General features: G+C 25.8%; 1 protein-coding gene across 1 annotated transcript in view; it reads left to right on the plus strand.

Moving 5' to 3' along the window:
• The first annotated feature begins 1,993 nt into the window (after positions 1 to 1,993).
• LOC129609735 (putative mediator of RNA polymerase II transcription subunit 26) overlaps positions 1,994 to 27,927 on the plus strand; it is a 68,767-nt gene continuing 42,833 nt past the window's right edge. Inside the window, exon 1 of the mRNA XM_055521846.1 lies at positions 1,994 to 2,327. The gene's annotated coding sequence lies outside the window, so the exon portion shown is untranslated. The remainder of the gene's footprint in view (positions 2,328 to 27,927) is intronic.

A 27,927-nucleotide genomic window follows, 5' to 3' on the forward strand; every position in this document is an offset into this window, starting at 1 on the left:
AAGACAAAACACTGCGTATGCATGCTTAAGAAAGGATAACATTTTTTTAAAGGATACAAAAGAAAATATAATTTTTAATTTTTTCTTGTGAATTTTAAATGTACATATTTGCTTTTTGGTTTGTTCCTGAAACTAAACACATTAACATAGATATATCGCTAAATATTTTGATTTTTAAATATAATATTAAAATATGCGTACGTACATATGTAAGTATATGCGTTTTTTTTCTATATATTATATATATTTCGTGTATTTCACTATGCTGTTCCGAATTTCTGGTAAATACTACAAAATTTTCAAAACTATAATGTCTTACTGTTATTATCATTGTTACTTTAAACAATAATTTCTTATTTCCTTCCCTTCAATACTCTTCGGTTTAAAAAAAAAAACGAGGGAAATAATTTGGATCCTTTCATGACGACAACACTATCGAAGAAACGGTATATTTTTTTGTTTTAATTTTTTTTTATAATTCACAACTCGGTGTATGGTTGGTGAAGATCTTTTGCGTAGGTTTTTGTATCCTTACCATAATGATTATTGAAAATTAAAAAGAAAAAACATTTTTTTCTAGTTATATTTTTTGCGAAATGCTCGATAAAATTACAAATAAAATTATTTTCTTAATGGAAATTTTAAATTTTTGTACATTCTAGTAAGCTGACTTATTTATAATTTATTTTTATAAGCTTCCTTCGTTTACATATTTGAGAATTAAGAGATTGAGCTGATTAAAATTAAAAAAATTTACGAACGCCAAACTGCATAAACTTTTATACATTTTACGGGATTTTTTTGTTTGTTATTGAAATTGAATTCGTGTCTATCCGTAACATGCCAGGTGCAAATATAGTCGAAACTTACTATACCACATGTCCAATGCTGCATAATAACGCAAATAATTTTTTTTTGGTTTCTACAAAAAAAAAATAGCTACAAATTGGTTTACAAGTTTTGTAAACCAATTTTAGTCATTTGCATTCGAAAAGAAATATGGAAGAAAAATTAACGTAAATCAATTAAGTTTTGTTTTTATAGTTTTAGTAATAAGGAACCGTATAAGAAAAGGGATGCTCAGTTTAAAATGTAGATTTTTTAGGAAACGGTTACGTATGATATAAACACAATTTATGGGCAACGTTTTTTATTTATCTGCGAGGTTATTTGCTCTCGCAGTATTGTTTGTGAATGCTTTATTGCAATTTTTTTTGCTATTTGAGTGTAACGGTATGATTTTTATTTATTTATTTATTTATTTTTTTTACTTTTCATGTCAATGTCGAAGTTTAAATTGTTAAATATATTGGTGAATAATAAGTTCTCAGAAAATAAAGCCAAAGTAACCAATTATCAAAGATCTAATTTGTACAATAAAAGAAAAACAAAACCTATAGACAGCATGCATATTATGAAATTCAAATACAAAAGTGTGTGTAATTCTAATATAGTTCATGTAAATGAACTATATTAGAATTTCGCGTAAAAAATATAATCTAAATTTGTATCTGAAATTACAATTAGAAGTTGAATTTAAAATTGATCAATTATGTTCGAAGTTTAACATAACAGCAATAATTTAAATTTACGGTTTTCTTATAGAAAAAAACACAATGTAAATTTATACAGAAATTTAATTTTTTTTTACATAACACTTAATTGAATTTTCATACATTTTTTCTATTAATTTGAGATTTTCGAAGCATTTTTTTCGTTTATATACGTACATACATATATAACTTTCAATGTACATCCAAACCGAAACTGAATGAGATCCTTAATCTTTTGCGTTTTTTTTATTTAATTTTATTTGTTTTTGTTGTACATTTTATTGTTTTTGTATAAAAATATTGCAAAAAATATATTTTATAATTTTCTTTCGTATACTTTTTTTGCTTTTATACAAAAATGCGCATGTCCTGTATAAATTTGAATATAAATAAAAACAACGGTAACTTATTCATCCTGTTGAGTTATCATCAGAATTTATTCGCTTGTTGAATGCTCTGGCTGTTGTGCAACAAAAATTTATATAATCGTAGATAAGAAAAATATCCGTTATATTTTTGAAACCGTTAATATTGAACGTGACGGTATACAACAAAAAAAAAGTACCACAAATAAAAAATAATAAGAAATGAAAGTTGAAATTTAAAATTAAAAAAAAAGGAAAAATTAAAAAAAACGAAGAAATTACAACAATAATAAAAAAAAAATTTTCCGTGGTTTTTTCAAAACTTAAACAAATTTTGGATTTATTAAAAAAGAAATTAAAAAACTAAAGTGTTTAAATTGTTGAATAGTTATTAAGTTTGAAAATATTGGTAGGTTAAGTAAAGTTTTAATAAAGGATATAAGAATTAAGTGCAAGGAGTTAAAAGTTTTCTTGCCGAAACTATGTCAGCTCAGTGTAAAAAAATTTTTTTTAATATTAAGAAAAAATTAAAATATGCGTTAAAATTATATTGGAAATTAAAAGAAGATTTAAAATACCAAAATTCATTCAATTCTAATATTTAAGAAAAATTTATGTGTGTAACTTGTTTGTTGAAACTTTATAATTAAAGTGAAAATTTTACTACGTTTGGGAAACGCTTAACAGATGTATTATTCAATTTAATACCAGAATTGGTAGACAATTAATGAATTCATTATTTGTCAAATAACATTCGATTTTTACAATAATATTTTACAAATTAAATTTCATTATTCATTTTAATTTATTACAGATAAAATCATAATGTAGGTGATAAAATGCAGTAAATGTGTTAATTACTTTATAAATATGAAAGGATAACACGTCTACGTGCGCAATATCAAATTTGTTTTGAAATGTTTTAAAACAAATTAATATGCCGATACATCGGCCGCGAAATCGCGAATTTTGGAATATGTATGGATAACATATTAATGAAAGTAAAAGCTCAATATTTGAATTAAATATTCTAAATTAAAAAACCTTACGAAATATTTTGCATTTCTGAAAGTCTCTTTTTATTATGGTCTTACTTATTATATGTCTGCATTCATTATTCAATTAATTTTTATTTAAATCACTTATAACATTGTTGGCAGCAATGTGACATCTAACAATTTAAACTAAAACTAACTGTAACTAAAGATTTTCAATTCAATTATTATAAACTACTCTTCTTTTGAAAAATCCTTAAATCTCAATTCTTTTATTAGTTTATGAAGAGATCGCCCGAACATGAAAAATAAGTCAATTGCGATAGTTTGCTAGTAGGAATTTTAAAATTTGAAAATGTGCTCTTACAAGCCAAGTTATATTGGTAATGTGAGAAATTTCTTCCTTCAAAAACTCAACAATTATTTGCAATATCACAATTATTTTTACTTTAATTATTCATTATAAAATAATAGAGTGGCCGGTTAAAAACAGGAGAAAGAGTAGCACATCGGACAATAATGCAGATTTACCTAAAAAACCAAACCGCAATTTGAAAAAATAACATTCTAAAAACAATATTTATAATCTATATTAGAATAAACCGATTTTATTGGTTTAAATTGGATTTTATAATCCTTCTGTTCCATATTTTAAGTAAAGCATTTTCACTACAAAGTTTCAAAACGTTAAATGTGTAGCATTTAATAAATTCACACAGCAAGATAAAATTTGAATTTAGTTTGTACTGGTTTGTTTACAGGGTATTTTCAAATTGAACTATTTTTCAGATCCTCTTAGTTTTTCTGGTTCAATTTCTAGAAAAATAATAAGAAGTTCCTCAAGTTTATAATTTTTTTACAGTATTCTATAAGAAAGGAAAATTTGATTAAATTTTTCATAAGTAATTAAGTACACAAAAGTATTTAAGCATAAATTAGCCACAAAAAAAATATATCTGAAAATATAAAGGTGTTTTCTCTAGTTTATATGAATACAAACATAATTGTATTTTCAGTTTCAATTCAGTTTATTGAAACACAAACACAAACTAAGATTTAAAGATATTGGAGTTTCAGTTTTACAACTGCAAGAGCTGAGGTACGCAAAAAGTTGAGTTGTGAAAGTTATGCTAGTTTTAAATTGAAAGGGTGTTATGGAGAACAATTTCTTAAACTGGTTCCGAAATAAAATAAAATTAATATTGTTATGCAACAAAATAGCGGCATAATTCAATTATTTTACAACTATTGAAAAATATATTTTCCAATTTATAATTTCAAACCGAATTTTATCTAAAATTACCAAACGTCGTTAACTTTAATAACCAAATTATAACAGACAACCATAAGTTTCCATATATGTATGTATCGTATTGAGCCTTTTCATTCTAAAAGTTAGATCTATTAATTTTTATCAACTTCAAAAAAAATTTCATTACCCCATGAAATTGAAACTAAATTCTTCGACCTTTTTTAGGTTTTTTTTTTTCAATTTTAATATTTATACGCATTGTGTTCTCTCCACCATAACGACAAAGTTATATCTGCAAATATAAATCTAATTTAAATATTTAAAAAAAAAAAAAACAAAAATTTTTACCTGTGAAATCGAAAAAATTTCTCGATATCTGAATTAAATTTATAGGTCATAAGTAAATAAAATAAAATTTCAGGATAAAGAAAGAAAAATTTACATAATAAATATTTATACAACCGCGACAAAGAGAGCGCAGCGCATAAAATTAAATTATTTTTTACAAAACATGAAATATACTCGTAAGGATTTCGCTTATTCCTATGAATTTTTAAATAAAAAAAAGTTTGAATTAATTTTTTTATTTTGAGCGCGACAAATTTTATATTGCCATCATAATTTGTCAACAAAATATTTTTGAATTTATAATAAACAATTTACAAACAACACCTGTTCCAATTTGAAAATTAAGATGACTCTATAATATTGTCTACTTCTAATTTGCTTATAAGGTTTTGATTTTCGTGTCACAATTATAAAGTTTTGCTTTGATGTCACAAAAAAGTTTGTTCAAAGTCAAAACTGCAATTTAACCTAAATGTTTTCCTTTTATAACATAAATTGTAACTTTGCCTACACTAATCTCGATTCTTGTGAGTTTTTGAATAAAACTTGAAAGTTTGGAAATAAAAATATATAAGTATATGCAATAATTTTTTACAAAATAAATATTAAATTAACTCAAAATTGTAATATGAATTTCAAGAGAATTGATTTTGGATTTATTAAGAAGATTATTATAAAACAAAATTTCCAATTATTTTTCTATTTTATTTTCGTATTAAAACTTTTTTATTGAAAAGTTTGAAAAAAAGTTTGGAAAATTTTCTAATTCAAATATTTACCATAATAAATTTCATTCAAATTAACATTCGTTTAATGTGAAAATTAATATTGATTTTCTATAAAATTTAATTAGGAAAATTTAAGATAAAAAATTTTACAATAATTTTAGGTATAAAATTGCAAGTCCACTTAAGCGCAACGTAAAAAATGAACTACATATTTAAATTCAATGAAAAAATATTTATGAATTGTACGTGTACCTGACTTTCATAATATTGTAAATTTTTTTCCCGCTACAAGACTGTACCGTTTCAGTTCACAATGCGTGCACGAAACTTTTTATATAAGCAAATACATCTCAATTCTCAAAGAAAAAGCCTTGTCAAGGAATTTTAGCAAGACAAGTCTAATATGAATGTAATTTAATCTCAAATCGAGCAATTAAAATCTTAATATAAAATTTTCAGCTGTACCTAAAATATACGACGCAGTAGTGTATAGTCAATTAAAAAATATCAGTCTTACGTACTTATTATATAACATTATTAATGTTTTTTATAACAACCAATAATTGTAAAATTTATGTTAATTTAAAAATTCTGAAATTTAAAAATTTTTGCAATATTTTTACAGCAGACAAATCGAAAATATCACTGTTGCATAAATTTGTTTATTGTTGAGTAATGAATTTCTTTATGAGCGGTTCAACTACATTACAAAAATTAGTAAAAACAATTAGCCGGTTGAAAATTAAAAAACAAATTTTAAAAAACTTAAAATGCCTAGCAAGTATAAAGCAAGTGTTCTTCTTAATAGAGTGATTTATTTTTAAAGAATTAGAATATTTATTAATCTACAATATGCAAAAAAATGTTTTTAAATAATCTAAATATTAAATTTGACTACATAAACTGCAAATGATTCTTTCATTGTCATCAAGTTATTTCAAATGAAGTTTAAAAAAGTTGATGAAGTTTGAAGTTTTTTTTATACAACGGTTTTGAAACGAGAATAGGAAGAGTTAATCATGTCAACTCAATGATAATCTCGAGAATGAGTGAGTTTCTCATAATTGTATAAAAATTGCTAATAGCTTTTGACAATTTTGTTTTTTCTTGTTTTGTGGCAAATTTTTAATTTCATGAAATTTTTGTTTAACTCAATAATGGTTCGACTGGTGGTTGGAACGGACATACTAATTGATAGCCATGGGTAAATTGATTCAGAATTCCACTTTGAGCAAGAATATATAAATATATATATGAATGTATATGTATATACATGTATATGTCTACATCTTAGTTGTATTTTTCTTAGCGTAACAAATGGAGGTGTTAATTTATAATACCGTTTGAACATACGTTCGTACGAGTATAATAAATCGAATGATTGAGATAGGAGACTTAGCGTGAACTATTTCAAATGTAATATTCTTAATTAATACTTACTTAAACTAAATTATATTCTGTAGATTGCTGTCAATTTCCGTAGCAATGATTTTTTTCCGTAGTACGAACCTTTTCTTTATTATAAACTTAAATGTTTGTATGGAAACCTTCTGTATTGCAAAAATAATCAAAAAGACAAAATGGTAACAATTCTATTTAAATTGAAAAGAGTAGAATATCCAAAAACTCGATCAGACATTGCTTTAAAATTCAATATGATTGAACAAATTTTCTAGTTACGAAATTTGATATCATTCACAATAAGCAATTTACTGCCTCCATTTTAATGGCGTAATCGAATAAAGAATCATTTAAGGTCTCAATAAAAATTTAACAAACTTAAAAAAGTTTAAGTTTGTTCAATTTTTATTGAAACCCAAAGAACACATATACATTTCAATTTAATATTTTTATGAGTAAAATGCCAATTCAAAACATTTAAATAAAAATTTTTGATAATAGAATTCGAACAATTGGTAAAGGTTTCGATTCAAAAATAATAAAGGATTTTTGAATATTAAAATCTTTTCTTTTAATTTTATATTTGAATCTAAAAGTTCTTAGAAAAACCAAATGTGTACAAAAAATTTTTTATTTTCTATAAAGTTGAAATTTGAATAAAATTGAAAGAAAATTGCATATTATGAATAATATCGAATTTCTTAATCAGAAAATTCTTCTATCTAACTTTTTTTTGTATTTATAAAATATCAAGGTATTGAAACTTGATTTTTAAAAATGTTAAAGAATAAACTAATATTATATACAAATTTATAAAAATTTTTCAAATTATTACATACGGCACCTTAAATAATCTTTTGAAATTTGATAAGAGAAAACGATTAACCTTTTTAGATTTAAAGTTCTACCCCTACTACTTAAAAAAATCAAAATCGTGTTTAACTAAGAATTCGTGCAACTAAGAACTTTTCAACATAAGAACAACTAAATCTTTCAAATGGTTACAATTTTTAGAGTAAACCTAAATATACTGCAATTGATAGATCAGATATTGGGAGTTTTTATATACAAATTCATTAAATCCGCATTGTGATTAAGTTTTTCATAAACGGCATTTCTATAACTAACACAGTTCCTTCGAATATTATCTATTCTATACTATAAATAAAATTTGTGAGCTATGTCAAATTTAGATTGAAAATTTGGATGATTTATTCCGTTTCATTTGGTTTGTCTCAATACTAATGAATATTTTCCCCAAACTTCAATTTTTTCTTGTTTTTTAAATTTTTTATTTAATCTTTTGTTAAATTTAATATAATCTATAGACTCAATTGGCTATTCAAAATTAAAACAATAAATTATCCTATTAATTATTTAATTTATGATTAATTACTTTCTCACTTTTTCTTTGTATTTTGAAGGCTTTTGTTGAAAGACATTTTAATTTTTAATATTTACTTTTAATTCTGTTAGCGTTCTACTCAAGTTTAACAATATCCACTTCATATTGAAATATGCACGAGTTGAATTTGTTACTCTTAAGCAAAATGTACCTACATACATGTGCCAGATATTGCATTGAATTTAATATAGAAACTGAATCTTTGTATTTTCTGATGAATTTGACCTTTGAAATGTACGTACCGCTTACTTTTTTCTAATTTAATATTATTTTAAAGCAATCAATTTAATACATTTTGATATTACATTCATTATTCAAGGTTGATTTCATATCGATATGAAATATTTTTACTTTGAAAATAAACAATGATATAAAATATTTTTTTTTTTCGAGTTTTCTCGAAATCTCAAAGGAGTACCTTTTGCAATAATATCTACTTTAAATCAATCACTTTAGAAGAAAATATTGTTAGTATATAAAATAAAAATTACAAAGTAAATAAATGCAAATAAAATTAAAAAACCAAAAATTCAATTTTTCAATAGATTTGAAATTGAGTTTTAAAAATGGAAAGTGTTCTAAATTAATTTGAAATTTTTGGTTTTGTTTTGAATTTAAAATTTTATCTTATGATATATTAAATATAGAAAGGACTTAAATTGAAGAGTTTTTTCTATAATTGGAAAAAAAGGCTAATTTATTCTATTGAATGTGCAAATTCTGTGGAGAAAGAATCTTATTAAGTGACAATTTCTCCATTACTGAATCGGCACTTAAATAAATTTCTGATGTTAAAATTTATAACATTTCGTTTTAAAATGTTTCTTACCTAATAAAACTGATTATGTTGAAAGTTAATTTAAATTAACGATTCCATTATGAAGTACCATTAAAATTTCGATAATTCCAAATATAATTAAGTACTTGCAAACTTTTTATGGTTATAAAAACATAAAATTAATAGAATAAATAGAAAAATTTTACGAATAAAAAATTTAATAACTTGCGTATGTTTGCGCTTGCAATTTTTGATCAAATAGCAAAAAAAAAGAACATTTTATTCTCCCCCGAAAAAGAAATGGTAATTTTTTTCCCCATAAAAATTAATAAAAATGTTGCAGTTGTAAAAGAATCGCTTAAGGAATAAAATTAGTTTTAATTACTTTAAAAATGATCTCAAATAGAAAAGTTTTTTCAAATTAATATTATAAAAGCTAATGAAAAATAATTAAATTTTAAATATTTTAAATGGTTTAAAAAAAAAAAAACAAATTACTTACATTTGTTAATAACGTTGGCATGATGTCGATAACGTTTGAATGTGTAGGCGGCGCCATGTTTAGGCTTACCAGATATCCACTACAACAAAACGGGAATTTTGTAAAAACTGAAATAATTTCGTTTGTTTGTAAAACCCAAAATTTAATAAAAACAACAAACGAAATTTATTAAAAAATAAAATAGTTTAAAAGTAGAGTGCATAAATTAAGTAATAGACTAAGTATCTTATGCATTCAGAATTATATTATTTATCTCAAACTGGGGGTACAGTTAGGAGTTATTTTTCGATACGAGCGAAAATGATATAAGATCAGGAAAATTCTGAAACTCAGAGCATGTGCGGTAACTATAGTTTTGCAACACTTCCTAGCAGTAAAAATATACTTCTAATCAGGCACAAATTTTACTTATCTGATGCCCGATGCTGTTACGAAAAAGTGTTGTATTACAACAGATGGTAGTATCAGATGGGCTACGTACGCTAACAAAAAGTTTCCGTAACAGATAAAAAATTAATTAAAAAACCCCTTTGCTTGTTATTGGGATTCACAAAACAATTTTTCCCCATATTTTTGCATGGTCTATTTACTTGCTAATACAATCTGTTTAAGGTAAATTTCACAATTATGAATTTATCACAAAAAAACAAAGGAACAGAAAACAAATATTTTTACATATGCATCCTAAATTTATGCAAAGTAAATACACCAAAATTATATGAAAAAATGTGTAAATATGTGAAGAAATTGCAGCAAAACTCGTTATTTCAATACAAAGCAGTATTCTTGTTCAAAACTCACATTTTGATGTGTTTCAAATCTCAATGACTTAAAGATCTTGTTAGGACTTGGGCAATTCAAATGTCAGGATTTCTTCTATTGCTTGTCTTTATCAATTTAAAATTTTGTCTACTTCTTCAAATTACTTGAAATTAAAATATCATGATTTAAATTTTGATAAAGTCAACAATGTTAAAAAAATTCGAAATATACTTACAATACTTGAATTGCCTTACAATAATAATTTTTCTCTATAGTTCCTTCGAAAATTTGTAGACTCTTCTGCATTGTACCTCAAATATTTAACTTTTATTGTAGTCTAAAGTTCTTAAGTAACATTTCACACTTAGCAAATTTAAGAGCTGTTTACAAATAATTTAAATCTATTTAACATTAGAATTTGGTGTTTAAATGAATTTTCCAAATAAAAACTTTTAAATGTTTAACTTTTGTACGTTACATATAATCAAAAAACACTATTATAGAAACAGTTTAATGTCTCTAAATTACATACAGACATACATGTATGCTTTACATGTTAAATTAAAAAGTTTCATTATTTTGTTAATCAAATAATGTATTTTTGGTATGTAAATAATTTAATTGGTCAATAAAAAGTACATGCATATGTACATACATACATACGTCAAAGTTTTCTATTCAATTTCATGTGAGATGAGAACAAGAGCTTATTTGTATAAGACATACATACATGTACACCCTTCCATATAAGTATATGTATGTATTCTTTAATACCAATTTTTCGGTTTATGAACAAAATGAATGAATAAAGATGTTTTTCCGAGAATTATTTTAATCGTCTTAAAATTTATAGTAGAGATAATACAAAGGTTCGTTTTAGGCACATAACTCCGATTGTCAATTTTATTAAGATTATCTGTTAATAATATAACATATTAAACATGAATTGAACTAAAAAGCTATACGTAGATTTTTTTTAGTTTACATTCATGCGTGTTTCTAAACCGAAATTTATGTTGGTTGTTAATTTGGTGAGAAAATTAAAATTAGAATAAATTCATTCATACCTAATATTTCTACAAATAAATTTTGTTATGCCATACGCTCAAACACAATTAATCAAATCTTAGTATACAGAAGAAATTGCTTGTAAAACTTGCCCAATACACCAAACGAGTTCGTGAAAGAGAAAACAAAAATCAAGATTCTTTGAATATAAAAATAATCAGATGGGGTCAGCACATAGCTAACCTTAAGGTATATTGTCTAGTTAAGTGTTGCACAATATTTTGAAAATACACTTCTTTCAAAGTTTTAGGATGTTAGTAAGCTTTTAGTTAACATTTATAAAAAAATGTACACTGAGCTCTTAGTAGAGGTTTACTTTATGTCATTGCAGTTTCCTGAAAATCATCAGTTAGTTCCGGTAGCAATTATTATTTTTTTCTATATGCACAAAAATGTATACAACATTGCAGTTAATGTCACCTGATTTCTTTGAAAAATTTGGTGCTTAATCACACACTCAGAAGAAGCTTGTATGTAAAACTTCAAGTCAATCTATTGAAAACAAGTGAGGGTTTAAATAATACGCAAAAAATTAACTTGCCGCAAGACTTTGGCAGATAGATTTAAAATTTGTTTGGGAACGAACTTTTATGTGTTTTATTGGCTCGGCTGTAACAAAAGCGGTCCCTTTTTAAGTTTGATCCATCTAGTTTGAAAATTGGTTATCGAAAAAATATAATATTTTCACAATGTATACACATGCATATATAGATTTATGTGATGTGACTGTAAATATTTGTTTTATGAGGACATAAAAATATTCCAATTACATAATTCATTTCAGAAATAATACTTCTATTCACAAACTCAACACGTAAATGTAAATAATTTCGGTGTAAACATATTATGTAATTAAATTCATATGTATGTATATATGTACGTATCTTAAATATGTGATCGAAAACATTTTTGTAAATAGCTATAGGACATTAGCAGAAATTTTATATAATAAAGTTAGGCCAAACCAATGGTTTGTAAAGAAACACCTTTCCCTTCAACAAATGAAAATACTGCTTCTAAAAGCACTCTTGGAATGAGCAAAAGAAAAATTGCAAAAAGCTTTAACATTATGATTGAACTGGAAAGTTAAGTAAGTGAGTTAATAAATATAATTATATTTCTTGATGATATGGCATTTATCTTTTCGCTTTTACAAAAATTCGGAAATGCCTCTAGCTCCGGAAGAATGAAATTTCTTAAGTTTTGAGAGGTGATAGTTTGGGGAGGAGTGGATATGGATAAAATATTTTCTTATAACGAAATAAACTATTTAAAATATTAGTATCTAAAAGTTGTTAAAATTTCAGATTCGTGCCGCTTATCCTCTAGAAGAAAAGCGCCATCCAAAATTTTAAAAGAAAGATTTAAAAAGAAAGACTCCAATTTAGGTTAATTTTAACGACTGTTTTATTTTTTTATAGGTCACCAAAACTGCGCTGCCTGTAGAAAAACCTCACCACATTTTTGCGTTTGCAGAATTTAAAAAATATTGTGGTTTCGTTATATTAAATAGTCAAGTAATGACGTTTTTAGAACGTTAAGGAACTATAAGTTTCAGAGTGGGAGGGGTGGGGAGATCGGTAAACAGTTTTTTCTAAACGAATAAGTTCCTTTGCACGTCAAAGGCCGTAGAGGTTTTGCAAACGAATACACGGACAGACAGACATACAGACGGACGGATAAAGTGAAGCTAATAAATACTTTTTTTAAAATTTTTTTTTTTTGGAAAGGGTTAAAAATATATATGTAAACACATTTTTTAATTTCTTTTAGAAACCACATGTTCATATAGAAACTTTTTCTCTTCATAGATAACTCTTCTATGCCGATTGAATTTATAAATATAATCAATTTAATTATTTTCTTGGTTACACCTATCACTTAAAACACCTGAAAGTAAATAATAAATTATTGGTTTTGATGTATCAGGAAGAATTTTTCATGTAATTTTATTTACATGAAATTTTAGATTTGATTTTAAAATAAATTGTTTTGTCACTGGTTTTTACAAGGAACTTAATGAGTACAAAGAGTTTTTCCAACTTGAGAGATTCAAAGCAACATAAGGCAGTTAAAGGCGTGAGAGGGTGTCTTTTACATAATTGTGTTTAAATCCTTTCTTACACAATTTGTTATTATATTTGGTTATTATATTTTGAGGAATAAATAGAAATTATCCTTTTATATGTATGAGAATGAATGGTTAACAAAAACAAATTTCTTTACTTTGGAAAAATGAAGCTAAAAACTAACGTAAGTGAAAATATTTTTGAAAAATAAACGATTAAAATCACAATTTTTAGGAATATAATGCTCAACATTAACTTTTTTATATGTCTTAACCCATTTCTATACCCGTACGAACGTATATTAGACATAAGTGTATGTTTTTGATCAGCGTCGAATTCTTAGTTGGTTTGACCATGTCTGTCCGTCTATTCAAATAAAGAAATAACTCAAAAACTAATTGAACTAAATTCACCAAATTTTCACAAATGATTTATATGTAGTAGTAACCTCATTTAAATTGGACATGATCGACGTATTAGTTTGGGTAGCTGTCATACAACTTCAACATTTATTTCGCTGTATCTCAGAAATTATAAAAACTACTATATTCAAATTACATTAATATAATTTTTTAGGGCTGCTATATTACTAGGAATATATTATTAGGGCTATTGTGTTTATAAAAAGTTGTTCAAGTTGCTGTTAGTTCATAGCCCAGAAACTAATAAGGCTACAAGGCACTAGACATAAAAAGCAAGAGCTTGTGTGAAACTGTTCGTCAATTATCTCCGACATTTAAAACCAGTTATATGTACGCACAACACAGGGTTGATACAGTCAACTATATCTATTCCCGCTTTTAATATTTTTGTATCGACGCAATATTTTACTTAACGACTTCGTAATTATTAAAGGAAATACTGTTTGTACTAAAGTAGTTAAGCAATAAATAATAATTATTTACTTATCTAGTAATTAGGATAAGCAATTTCATAGCTATTACATGAACATTGATTAATTACCAGAATACTTGTAAATTCAAAATTCAAGTGAAAGAAATTAATTTAAATGTTTCAAAACCTAATAAAGTTATTAGTATGAAATTTTGTAAACGTGCACCTAACTGCTCGCTTCCGGGAGCTACCATACGGCTTTTAAAGTTAATTTTAAAATTTCGAAAAATAATAAAGTTATAGCGGCATGTAATTTTGCTGTTATATATCTAATTTTAGGTCAGATACACATTACATATTATTACATATTTTAGTGAAGTGGCTTAGAAGGTTCGGAAACGGAGGTTTGGAAACTAACATTCCATGGTGCATGGCTCATAATTCAGTACATGAAGAATAAATCGCGATAAGGTTTTTATTCGTTTGATCACGTATACGACAACAATTAACGCACCTGAACTAAAAATTTGTCTCAAGCTATCAAATGAATCCACCTGTGAAAATTTTGAAATTTAAAGGAATATAGAAACTGGTTATTTTTTTGTTTATTTTTCTTAATTGTTCAAGATTTCAGTACCCATTTTTTTTCTGTTATTCGTAAATGGTTTGCATGGCTTTCTATTATTAACCGCCATCATATTTTCTTGCAAAATTAATTACAAATACAAACATTTGATTTTGCAGATCCCTTTAAAGTGGTAAAAATTTTCATAGCCTTTTTCTTTTTTTTGTATTCTTTCACAAAATAATTAGATTTATTAATTGAATTTTGTGTCAAACTTCATAGTAATTAATTTTGATTGAAATATTTTTATTTCTTGTTTCTGTTCTCAATTTTCTTTATAAGAATTTTTATTTTATTAATATTTCAATATAAATTAGAGGCTTCTCAAAATTTTCAAATGAAACATGATTGAACATAAAATAATGGAAGTAAATGACGTCAAATGAAATTTAAACAATTTTTAATCCAGTGGTGATCGCTATTACCAAATGTTAACATAATAAAAATGCTTTCAGAAAATTTATAAACGAACAATATTTATAAGGTTCACATAAACTCATAAGTTAAAAAAAAAATTTTAGTTTTAAGTGAAACTATGATATATGTGTAGCGGCTAGTTTTTTTGTTGTAGCTTTAAAATTAATCCAGCTGAAATTAATTATTCAGGTGTTAGGCAGATTGGGTGATACTTTTACCACGGCATCGGGTGTATTAGGTTAAGCTGTCACATTGCTATACATTTAATGGTTAAAAACTAAGAACCCATTAAATATGTTCAATATCACAACTGATAAAAATTAAACCTATATAATATAATAGAAGACAATAAATATTATTCCCCCGAGATTTATGTTAAATTATACCCATATAACACAGTTATATATTGCAAACGAGACAAAGTATAAATTTTATTTTTCGTTTCTTAGTTTTTTTTTTCCATAATTTTTTCAATATTATGTATGTATATGTAATTATAAGTTAGGTACATAATTTAAATATGAAATCGAATTTTGAGTTGTTTAATTGTTCATGTAACCTGTCTACAATAACTTGACTCAAATCTAACAAATTGTATCGAATTGTCTTAATTAAATCACGAATTCGACATTTCTTTAAAATTTTAACTAAAGTAATACATTTAAAAATATTTTTATTAAAGCGGCACGAACTGTTGTGGTTGTCACCATTGTATTGGTAGTAATCAACACGCTTAACTATTTATCCTTGTCCAAAATTAAATTATTTTGAGATACAAAAAAAATAAAATACTCGATTTGAGTATCATTCCCTTAAATATGTAGATATTTGTTGTACAAATTTATACATAACATAATATATGTATATAAAATGAATATAAACGAGAAAAAAAATAGAGTTGACCTTGTCAACTCTGTGATACCCGTACGAATTTGTTATCCTATGTGCGAATAACTAATGTGCCATAACTAACTATAGGGCAGACTATGACTTTAAGTTGCCGTATTACCATATTAATTTATGCAAAATTTCAGTACTATGTGTTTTTCAAAATACTGGTTGTGCCAAATAACTTTTGAAGTTGTATGGCAGGTACCAGAAGGAGCCAAGTAATTTCAACGACTTTTATGAGACACATTGGCCCTACTAATATATTTGCTTGTGTGAAATTTCAATACCATAGCTTTAATAGTTTCTGAAATATAGTCAAATAACTTTTGAAGTTATATGGCAGGTACCAGAAGGAGCCAAGGAATTTTAACGAATTTTATTAAGCACATCGTCCCTACTAATATATTCACTTGTGTGAAATCTCAATATCACAGCTTTTATAGTTTCTAAGATATAGCCAAATAACTTTTGAAGTTGTATGGCAGGTACCAGAAGGAGCCAAGTAATTTCAACGACTTTTATGAGACACATTGGCCCTACTAATATATTCGTTTGTGTGAAATTTCAATACCACAACTTTTATAGTTTCTGAGATATAGCCAAATAAATTTTGAAGTTGTATGGCAGCTACCAGAACCGGTACCCCGATCATGTCCAATTTAAATAGGGTTCTGGCACTTACTACAGTAAATCATTTGTGAAAATTTGGTGAACTTAGCTCTATTAGTTTTTGAGTTATCGTTGGGACGGACGGACGGACGGACGGACGGACGGACGGACGGACGGACGGACAGACAAAGCTAAATCAACTCAGAATTTGACGCTGATCAAAAACATACACTTGAGTCTATATCTAACACCGTTATTTATTAGCGTTACAAACGGTAAGGCAAATTTAGTATATACCCTTCGAACATACGTTCGTACGGGTATAATAAAACACAAGAATCTATATAAATTGATTGAATAGCCAACATCAAAGGATTTTAAAAATATTTTTATTACAACATTAACGCGCTTATTTGTGTTCAGCCTTTCAATTTTTTAATATAAAACGCTCTATAAAAATTGAGATGAAAATGATTTTTTTTTTTTCAAATTTTAAAAAGATTTAAAAAAGAGCTTAAATACTTTTTTAAAGTATTTTTTCAATATATTTTATGTGCCTTTTTCTTTTGGTTAAATGTCCTTTAAGGAAAACTTTAAAATTTTATATTCTTATCCCTTATTGGAATTTTAATTTTAAATGTAGGAATTTCCAGCTTTATTTCTGTTCTTTTATTATTAAAATATAAAGGAAAATTGTCAACTTGTATTTTTATTTTGTTACATGCGTTAAATTTGGATTATTTGTTGTATTGTATGGCATCACTATTAAAAATTAGAAATGGAGATGTTGAACGAGTATTTATTCACTTGACAGTTTGTAGGAATTGTGAAAATTCCTATAAAAGAAGAGGAAAAAATGAAATTTTTTTATCATTCGCGTTGTTCTCTGTAGTGGGCGATAATTTTTTTATTTTTAATAATTCATTCGAATCTACTCTTAAATTTTTAAGCAGAATAACATTTTTTATTTTTCTTAAAAATAAATTTATTTACTATAATAATATATAGTAAAATTATCATTTGGGATTTTGACGATATGCTTAAGCGCGTGTCGAAAAGTATGCAGGAATGTTATAACATTTTCAAATTTTCATAGGATTAATTGGTTTATTTGTCCGTTTTTTAAAAAATGTTTTTGCATTTATTATTTTTCAATTTTAAAATGTAATTCATATAATGGATTATTATAGCAAAGTTATTAGAATATTATAGAATACATGCTTACGGTCTCGATACCATATATTATCATAAAATGAAATTTTAAGGACTGGGACGGGACATGACATTTAGAAGAGGTAAAAAGTTTTTTAGATAACGTGGCTTAACAAGATTTAATAATAAATTCTATTTTTCTACCCTAGAGGGTATAGAAGTTTTATAAATAGACATCAGGTCTTACATATTTAAACGACTAGGTCGACTTAGTCAAACGTTAATAAATACATACACATTGTTGTACAAATTTAAAAATTATATAAAAAATTTCATAAAGATTTGTTTAATTATAAATTTTTTTCAAAATTCGGTCGCCCTGCGTACGTTTTAATTGATTTATTTAGAAAATAACTTTATGTTGTACAAGCTCTATTACAGAATCGTTTCGCCGAACGCAATCATTTCGTCAATGTATTCTCCTTTTATGTTTTGGTCTATATGCTCCCCTTAAAGAATTCATATTTTTTATTTCAGGCCTAAAACATAAAATGTTAACAATGACATGTGAAATATAATTTTATACTTGTCTTAATTTCTTTTGAATAATTATTTTAGTCTATAACCCTGTGTTATAGTATATATTTTGTGCACACATTTTATATTATACAATATTTGTTAAAATAATAAATTTTATTTGCCTTTATTCTTTTTTTCCTTATTAAATATTATTATGTGTACAAAAAGTATAATAGTTAGCTTGAATGTATAAATGTATATACATTCAATTCTGTTATTCGTTTATTGGTATATGAATTGTCTGTATGAATAATGCAAAGATATTAATATTCTAGATCCTTCAAGAAGAAATCGAATGGATCTTTCAATTGAAATTAACCATTAGTATATAGACAAATATAGATAGGCTCATGTGTTTACATAGACTATCCATTTCCTTTTCTTTCCACTGTTATAAGTATTTTAAGAATTCAGAGGAAATCTAAAAAATTATAATATACATACTTCTTTTGATACTTATTACTTTGATTTTATAAATTCAAGGCTTGCCTATGTCCCAAATTCATTTCAAATATAAATGTGAATTATTATTATTTAAGCTTCTTACATTTGTGTAAATAACAATATGTCGTGTGTATATAAGAATATTTATTATTTTAAAGTATTTATTATGTGTACACATTGCATAAGCTTATATAAATAAAATTCATATTTAAAATGTAAAAGAAAAGTAAATAAATTTGGTTCATACTAAACAGTTTATAGAAAAAGTAAATTTCAAATAGAATCTGATGCCAAGTATTCTTAGATAAATATAGAAAAAAAATGTAATCAATCAAACTATGGTTCGTTTACTGGCACATTTCGCTTTAAAAACTTCAGTTTGGAACAGGGGCCGAGCTCCTTGATATTTCGAGACTGAAAACCTGAAATAAGTTTCAAGTCGATCGAACAACAACGATTACGCCATTCTTCAACTTCATTCACGCTGTTCACAATCGCACAGAAATAAAATTTATTATAACGTTGCATCAATATTCTTTTATATCTTCTTTTTCAGCAAATTTAAAAAACATTTTAGCACAAACTGGGCGATAATAAATTTTTTATATGTATTTAAATTGATCATGTCTACTCTGTTATACCTGTTCGGACATTCGTTCGCGCGAAAATAATAGTTGTAGTATTACTAGAGTAGAGTAGTTTAATTTATACTATTTGAGTAGTTTAATTTAAATAGTTTCTAAGATATGATCAAACAAGTATTGAAGTTGTATGACAGCTATCACAAGGAATTCGAAAATTTTAACGATTTCTGTCACACTAAACAGTCCCAATTTTAAATGTGTGTAGTTGAAATTTATATATTACAGCGTCAATAATTTCTGAGACATAGTCAACTGACTTTTGAAGTTGTAGAGTAGCTACCCAAACCACTGCCTTGATCACATTCAATTTAAAAATGTTCCTGCATTCACTATTATAAATCTTTATGAAAATTAGATGCAGTTTGTCTTATTTTCTTTTTTTGAAATAAATAGGTACATTTTTTGGAAATTGGTAAAAAAAGGAAAATAAAATACTTTGGTTTTTTGTTACTGTTATTTGGGTTTTAATGATTTGATAGACGAACACATGGTGGATATGGCATTCACAGTTATGATGGTTTAAATATTAAATGTATCAGATATCTTTCAAAAATCCTTTTTGTAAAGATTTCATATATAGTAGGTGCTTGTATAGAATGAGCAGAAAATAAGATCGTATTAAATTTTTAATATGCCAAAAATTTTGAAAAAAAATTAATGAAAAACAAGCATTCACATTTCTTAAAGCCACCGATTGTTCTTTTCAAAAAGTTTCAAATTTGCTTTTCACCGATCGTATTGCATATGGATGTGAATAGTATTGCAATCCCATCTAATTTCACATGCCGAAATTTTAAATGAAATTCACTTTGTCGTTTTAGAAATATCCAACAACTAAACTATTTATAATGGAATTTCCATCCATCTGAAGCATCGTCTTCGTGCTATGCCTTACTTCCTGCCATTTTGTTGGTTTATTCATTTTGCTATCTCCTGTTCAACCAAAGAAGTTTTCATGAAAATCTGTATTTGTTACATATTTGTTTTTTTTTGTTTTGTTTGACTTTTAGAGTAGTTGTGGTTTCACGATAATAAATATCTTCGATAATAAGTTCTAGAAACTTCAAACATATTAAAAGAAAACGTTTTGAACCCTTATTTAATTTTGCCATATTTCAATTCTTCCTTCTGATTTGTTGGAGTTTGTAATACCCGTCAATAATTCCACTTGGAATATTATATACACTGAGTCGCTTATATGTTGTTCATATCAGGATATTTATAGATATTTTTTTATACTCGAATAATTTTCTAAATACTATAATGTAAGACCAATTTAGAGGTTTCCTGTATTGCTTTTTTTATATAAATGACTTTCTAGGAATGAAAATTTTTATATTAAATGTCAAAGAGAGTTTCAAATGTCTTTTTCGGCTGAAAAGCTTGAGTAATTTTGAACATTATGTTCACATTTTATGTATGTATGTAAAGAATAAATGCCAAGTCATACAAACATACATTGGTATGTTTTATTATGCCAGAAAAATCTAGTTTTCCAAGTGAAACCCAGAAAATTTTTTGACTTTAATATTTAAATTCGATTTTAAATATAAAAAGCACAACATTTTATGTACTTATACATACATACTTATATACGTTATTTAAATCGATTTTTATACACTGCACCTTTGTGACGAACTTTGGTATGGAGGTTATAACCACTTGAAGTAGAAGATGTACATGTATACATCCTTGCTCAGTGTAAAATTCTGTGTTGATTTAGATATGACCATTTGTCAAGGCGAACAATAACTGAAAAAAGAATAATGCAATCAACACCAAACTTTTACAAGTTATTTCTTTTCTCCTAAGGCCGGCTGCCATGCAATTCAAAGAGGTTATTTTAAATATTTCAAAAAGTAAAAGAAATATTAATAGATATTAATATTAAAATTTGTAAAGGTGTGTGCAACTACATTCTACATATACCTTGAATATTTTGATGAAATGGTTGCACTAATTCGGGTAGCTGCCATACAACTCCAAAACCTAATTTTAAATATTAGCAAAAATAATAAAGAATAATGAAACAGTCGAGGCTCCAATTATAGGTCAGACATATTTGTGAAGTTTCTATAGAATGGATTCAAAGCTAATTTAAATATTTTAAAAACAAATTTTTAAACTCAGTTTATCAAGGTGTAGGGTTTAATTCAGTCGGTTTATACCTTGTTTACTTTGAAATTGAATTTTATAAATGTTTTCCTTAATGCCTTAATTAAGATCATAAGATTGCGTATTATTTTCAGTATTGAGATAGTTTTTCAATTAACCTCAATGTTCTTGAACGAAATTCGCACTTTAACAAAAATAAATAGGAATATAAATGCACAAAACTTCTGTTAGCTTATAGATTGCTCTATCACGTAAAAAACGAAATCTTATTTTATGCAAACACAAATTTGAAAATTGATTTTAAAAAATTAAATTTGTTTGGTGTTTCGCTTGGTCCCACAACAACTTAGTTATCAGATTGAAACAGTCTTAAATCAAGCATGAGCTGCTTGTGAAAAATTTTCAAAAATTCATGAAAACTGCCCTACTAATCGACGAAAATTATATTTGAAATGTATTATTGTTATACCAGTACGAAGTTTTGTTTGAAAGGCAATATATATTTAAAACTCCCTTTGCAATGCTTAGAGGCTTAAATGTGCATGGAGATACATAAATACACAGTTATTCATAAATAATAAAATATATGAAGTAAATATCAAAATATAATTTACTAATTCCTAAAAATTTTTTAAAGCTATGTAAATTGTTCAAATTTTATACAACCAAGTTTTTTAAAGGGACCACCATTCTACTAAAATTTTAAGAGGAGCTCTTTGAGTACTTTTGCAATTGCTAAGCAGAACTCATTAGAAAACATCCGTTCGAGTACATGAGATACACGCACAGGATCCACATATGCCAAATTTTTTTCTTATTCATACAAGATTTTTACAGCCTGTAATAATGAAATCATATTATTACATTTCAACAAAATTTGCATAAATTTGTGATTATATACTGGACAGGATTTTATTGTGCATCAAAAATTAACTTTTCGATTTCCATTTCTTCATTTATATAATGTTTTCTTGATCGACAGGTTTTTATTAGGCCGAATAACAAAACAAAAAAAATTTAATAACGTACTTAAATGTGGGCATATATTCAAGGCATAACGAAATGACAACAATAACACGTATTCATGTGTATCATAATCAAGCTATAACCATGTTACTAAAAAATTTTTATATGTTTTCTTTAAACGTGCTCTCTAAATAGTAAAGGATGCAAAGTAAAGTCTTTATTTAAATACATTCATATGTAGATAATGTATGTACATATGTACATGTGGAAATATACTCATTTATTAGTTGATTTGATTTTCGTACATTTAGAAAGTAATTTTATAAACACGTACTCGTCTGATATTCACGAGTCAAATTAAAATCTTAATTTTTAAAATTTTTTTAAATTAAAATTAAGACTTTTTAAAAACATAACCATTCGAATCAAAATTATTGTGAAATTGTAGTAAATTAAAATTAAAAAGAAGAGAACTGTTGAAGTATAGGGTAAGTGGAACAAAATATTTTTCAAAATCTATTCTTTGAATTTTTTTTTGCAACAAAAGTTGGTTGCTGAAATCATAAACATATTCTCGAATATGAATAAAATATGTTTAGTAATAAAAAATATAAAAACATTATAAATACAATATGAACCATTTTGGAAATATGAGATCCTTTAAATTCCTAGTCACGTTTCGTGAATGTTTTTGTAAAGAGAAAAAATAAAAGTACATACGACAAAATATTTAAAACGCGCATTTCAAACATTTGTTTCAAACTTATTTTGGTTTTTTTTTTTAAATAAATAAATGTTAAGAATTTGAATTTTTTTCATTAGTATGCTAATTTAATTTTTGGCACAGGTTTCTTGTTTTTTGCAAATTGATCTTTATTATTCCGGTTATAATTTTTCGAATTTTGGTTTATACATGTATAATTTCTTGAAATAGGTAGTATTAAAGTTTGTTTGTTAATTTTACACATTGAAATGGAAGAGAATACCACGCTTGTCTAAAATTTCAACCAGGTACCTAAAATATTAAGCGGGCGCTCATTAATTTTTCAGATCTCAGAGAAGCAGTTTTGGAAGTTATTTATTATTAAATAAATGCTTTCATATTTTAAGTATGATAATTTTGTTGCCAAATTCAATGAATTATACTTTTCAATCTGTAAAATCTTTCGCTTTCAATATGTAAAATTTTATTTCACATCCACTCGCACATCATATATAAATTTAAAGGGAGGAAATTGTTCTTAAGAAAGATTAAATTGAAATATTAAGCTCTAAACTTGATATTGTTATTCTAAAAGAGTAATGCAAATTTCAATTACGTTTATGTATGATCTAATCTATGCCAAAATCCAGCAAAGGATTTTTGATCTTTGGTTTTGAACTCAAACCTGAATTTTGAATACGTGCAAAAGGAACAATACTTGGTATATCAAGTCCTACGCTTTTGAATGTTAGAGCATTATATCTTGAATACAGCATTTTTGTAGTTTGGCAACATGTTTTTACAAAATTATTTCAAAGTGTCAAAAACAGAGTAAAAATTTATTGTATTTTACATATATAGTCGTTGAAGTTGAGGAAAATCATTTTTGTAATACAATGTCGTTAAACTCATCGTATTTTCAATTTCATTTTGAATAAAATTTCTATCTGAAAAAGCTCACATTTTTTATTGTATTTCAGATATAGGTACTATCCAATATTTAATCAAAATTTACTCTTCATGTCCTTGTCCAGCTTTACAAATAAGTTCTACTGAAACTCCTTCGTATCTCCACAAAAAATTTAATGTTAGTCATATGTTTCCAAAAATAATTTTCCTGTTCTCTTTCATATAAATTTCTACACATTCTTTCTAATATAGTTTCAGCAAACAAATATAATTTCACTTTCGTTAATAAAACAAATAGTTCAAATAACCAACTTTAAACTTCATTATAAACTTTTAATTTATAATTTTCCTATTAATTTTAATAATAAAATAATTTAACCAGTAAATTTATATTAAGTCCACGCCATTAAGTTTAATTATGATGTCAGTCGTTATTTGAAATTATTGTATATACAAGTAAATCCCATTTTGCGGATAACTTTCCAATAAACTAATAATGAATAATCGATTTTAAAAAGTTCTTTGACATTCTATTATAAATTGTAGTTTCGATAACGATGTGTCAATCACAATATTATAAAATTACAAGTTCTACAGAACTTAAATTTTTGTAATTAACCAATAATTTTAAAACTATGTGTGTTATAAATACGCAAGCATATTTTCCAATAACATTTAGTTTAGGATGGTATTGTATATGAATTATGTTGTGTATAAATCCAAACAAATTGGTAAACTAAAATTAGATTCAAAATATTAATAAGTGTTGAAAGTGGAAAACTGGCAGACATGTTTTGGTACCTATGCTTCGGATATTTGTACTCTTTGAGTTTTAAAATTCTAATTACGAGCATTGATTACTCTCATTAATATTTTAATTATTAATAATAATATAGACTCATAAACATTAGTAGAATGGTGTATTCCCAGAAATTATATTTCATTTAAAAATATGACAGGATATTTTTAGATTTATTGCTTTAAGAATTTTTTTACATATAAAATGTGCGAATAAATATTTTTTTTTTATTTAAGGTCTAATGTTGTATGTATAGATATAATTTAAAAATTATATTTCTTATTAGAAACTTCTTTAATTGACCTTTTTGTTGATTGTAATGTACAAAATAAATTTTGCGTATACCTACAAATATTTTCACCTGGTGCAAAGATAGCTCTTTTTAAATTTTTAATTTAACAACGTGATATTTTTGGAAAGCATTTGAAAATTGAGATTTCTTTTTTTCTTCTTATAGATACATGTGTGTATTAAGAACGAGCAAGGAATTTCAATTTAAAATGAATTTTAGAATTTTGCCCGTAAGCAAAAATCGGTATCAGAATTCAAAATTAAATAAATTGGAATCAAATCAATGGTTAGTAAAGTAGCACTTTTCCCCTGAATCAGTTAAAATACTTTTTCTAAAAAACAATCATCTGCAAAAATTATTTTCGTTAGTATACTAAAATATAATTATTGCATACATTTAGGATGAGAACAAAAATTTCTGAAAGAAGCATGAGCATAAATGTTATAGTTCACATAAATAAATTTATTTTTTGATAAAAAGACATTAATTTTTATTTTTTTGACTCTATAGAAATTCAAAAAAGCTTGCAGTTTCGGAAACATAAGAAGCCGAAAATTTAAATTTTAACTGAAAGGCGATAACAAATTATTATTTTAATTTTTCCATGGAAATTTTTGACTATACTATGCTCAGTGCTTGTCGCCATCTCTCTGCATTTGCGATTTTAAAAAATGTTTTTGGTTTCATAACAATTAATTGCCAAAATATGGTATGTTTAGGACTTTGAGAGGGTTTAATTTCTTGAAAGGTCGAATCTAATTGCATATAAAAAATCTTTTTTGCATATAAAATTTAAGCTTTCTATCTCAATACATAAAGAAGTTTTGTAAACAAGTGTGTGGATGGACAGACGAACGGACGGGCGAATGGACAGAATGAACTAATAAGCACTTTTTTCCGATTTTGTTGGAAAAGTGCTTAAAACTAATAACACAATTTTTCTAATTTTGTTGAAAAAGTGGTAAAAAGAATAAGATACCCAAGCAAATTGGGATATAGCCATGAGACGCAGATTCACCTTCTTTGAATATTTAAACTTCAAACAAAAAGAGTTCTTATTATTCTTCTGTGCACATAGCTATTGTTTGTCAATGTTTTGTATACGTGATTGAGATTATGGTGTGAGTAATAAATTATGCTTGTGACATTAAAATCCATGGTCTATTAAGGGAAAATATTCGAATTTTAAATGTTAACTGTTGCATTAGAATATTAGAGTTGATATAGTGACTGTGGTGATACGCAGAGTAATTTTATATTTATATGAATAATACCAATGGTCATAAATTTTATGAAATATTAAAGAATTCTGAAAAAAAATATTATTGATTGTGAAGCTGTATAGGTACTTTAAATTCGGAATATGGCAGATGAGTGATAAATTTTATGAAAATAAATTGAAATTTGTAGATAAACAATTATAGAACAGAAAACGGTATATGTATGTAGATTGCATTTGTGTTATTTTCAATCAATAAAAAATCATTTATTCAAAAAGTTCTCATTTAAATTTTCCGATATTATTGTACACAGGTGGTTGTTCTTTTACAATATTTTTATCAGCAATTTATTCAATGGTATCTTTATTAAATATTCATATATTTGGAAAGAATCAATAAATTGAAAATTCTGATAGGATGATTCTTTATTTATGTTCAATGTATCATGCTTTAAAGTCCTAATTTTATACTATAATAAATCTATTGTTTTATAGTTTCTATTTTGAATTTTAAATGCATGTTAATATTTGTTTTGAAACAAAGTATAAATGGGAAGAGTATTATGGGAATGTTTGTATCCTTGTGCTCTATTTTTTATTTTTAAATTTCATCTTACATTTATTGTAGGTAAAAACCTTATATGCTGTTGTCCTGAAATGTGAAAATATGTACTTTAAATAATAGCAAGTATCACGTGGTATGGTATAGCTTTTTCCGGTTATATTTTTAAATTTATGAAAATGTGTAAGATATTTAGCATAATATAAGTGCTAGTACATTTACACAGTGAAAAATTTCAAGTTTCGAAATTATAAGTCATGGTTGGTCGTGGGCTTTGAAAAATAGTGAAAGTAATTTGCAATTTTGTGGTGAAATATTAAGATATCGAAATTTCCGTTGCGCTTTATAATACATACATATGAATTTTGGTTTATATAAAAGTTGTTTTCTTAAAGAAAAAGACTTTCTAATTAGTAATTTGTGAAATTCATAAATAAAAATGTTTGTTAAGCGTTTGTAGGAAAATAATTAATTATTTTAGTTGTTTTCTTCACTTCCTCTACCTACATTTTGTAAAGGAAGGCTAAATCGAGAAGTGTCGTCTTTTTTTCCTAACTCTCTCTCCTCAATGTTTACATGCTTTTCCGAACGCGCCCTATGTTTCATGGTGCATTTCCTTATTTTACTTGGTGAAACACCAATCCCTATAAATGTCACTATTGTGCGCAGACCGGAGAGCACCCACAATATTACGAAAGACCTTATTCTGAAACGCTTGTATTTGTCTGACGTGTATTTGCTTGGCACAATCCCCTAGCTGTTATTTGATTATATGTCAACACCGTGTTGTATGTTGCCAATCTAGACCTATGAACTAAGTGCCAATGGTTTTCTATATTATTTTCTCTTCTTCATGTTCTTTCTATCTAAGCTTGATATCCCGAATCATACTTAGGTATTTCGCTATGTTCTAGATTTATAGCACCTTTCAAATTCAATTG

This window comes from Condylostylus longicornis, unplaced genomic scaffold (genome assembly GCF_029603195.1).
Source record: "Condylostylus longicornis isolate FDR11 unplaced genomic scaffold, ASM2960319v2 ptg000040l, whole genome shotgun sequence".
Taxonomy (NCBI): domain Eukaryota; kingdom Metazoa; phylum Arthropoda; class Insecta; order Diptera; family Dolichopodidae; genus Condylostylus; species Condylostylus longicornis.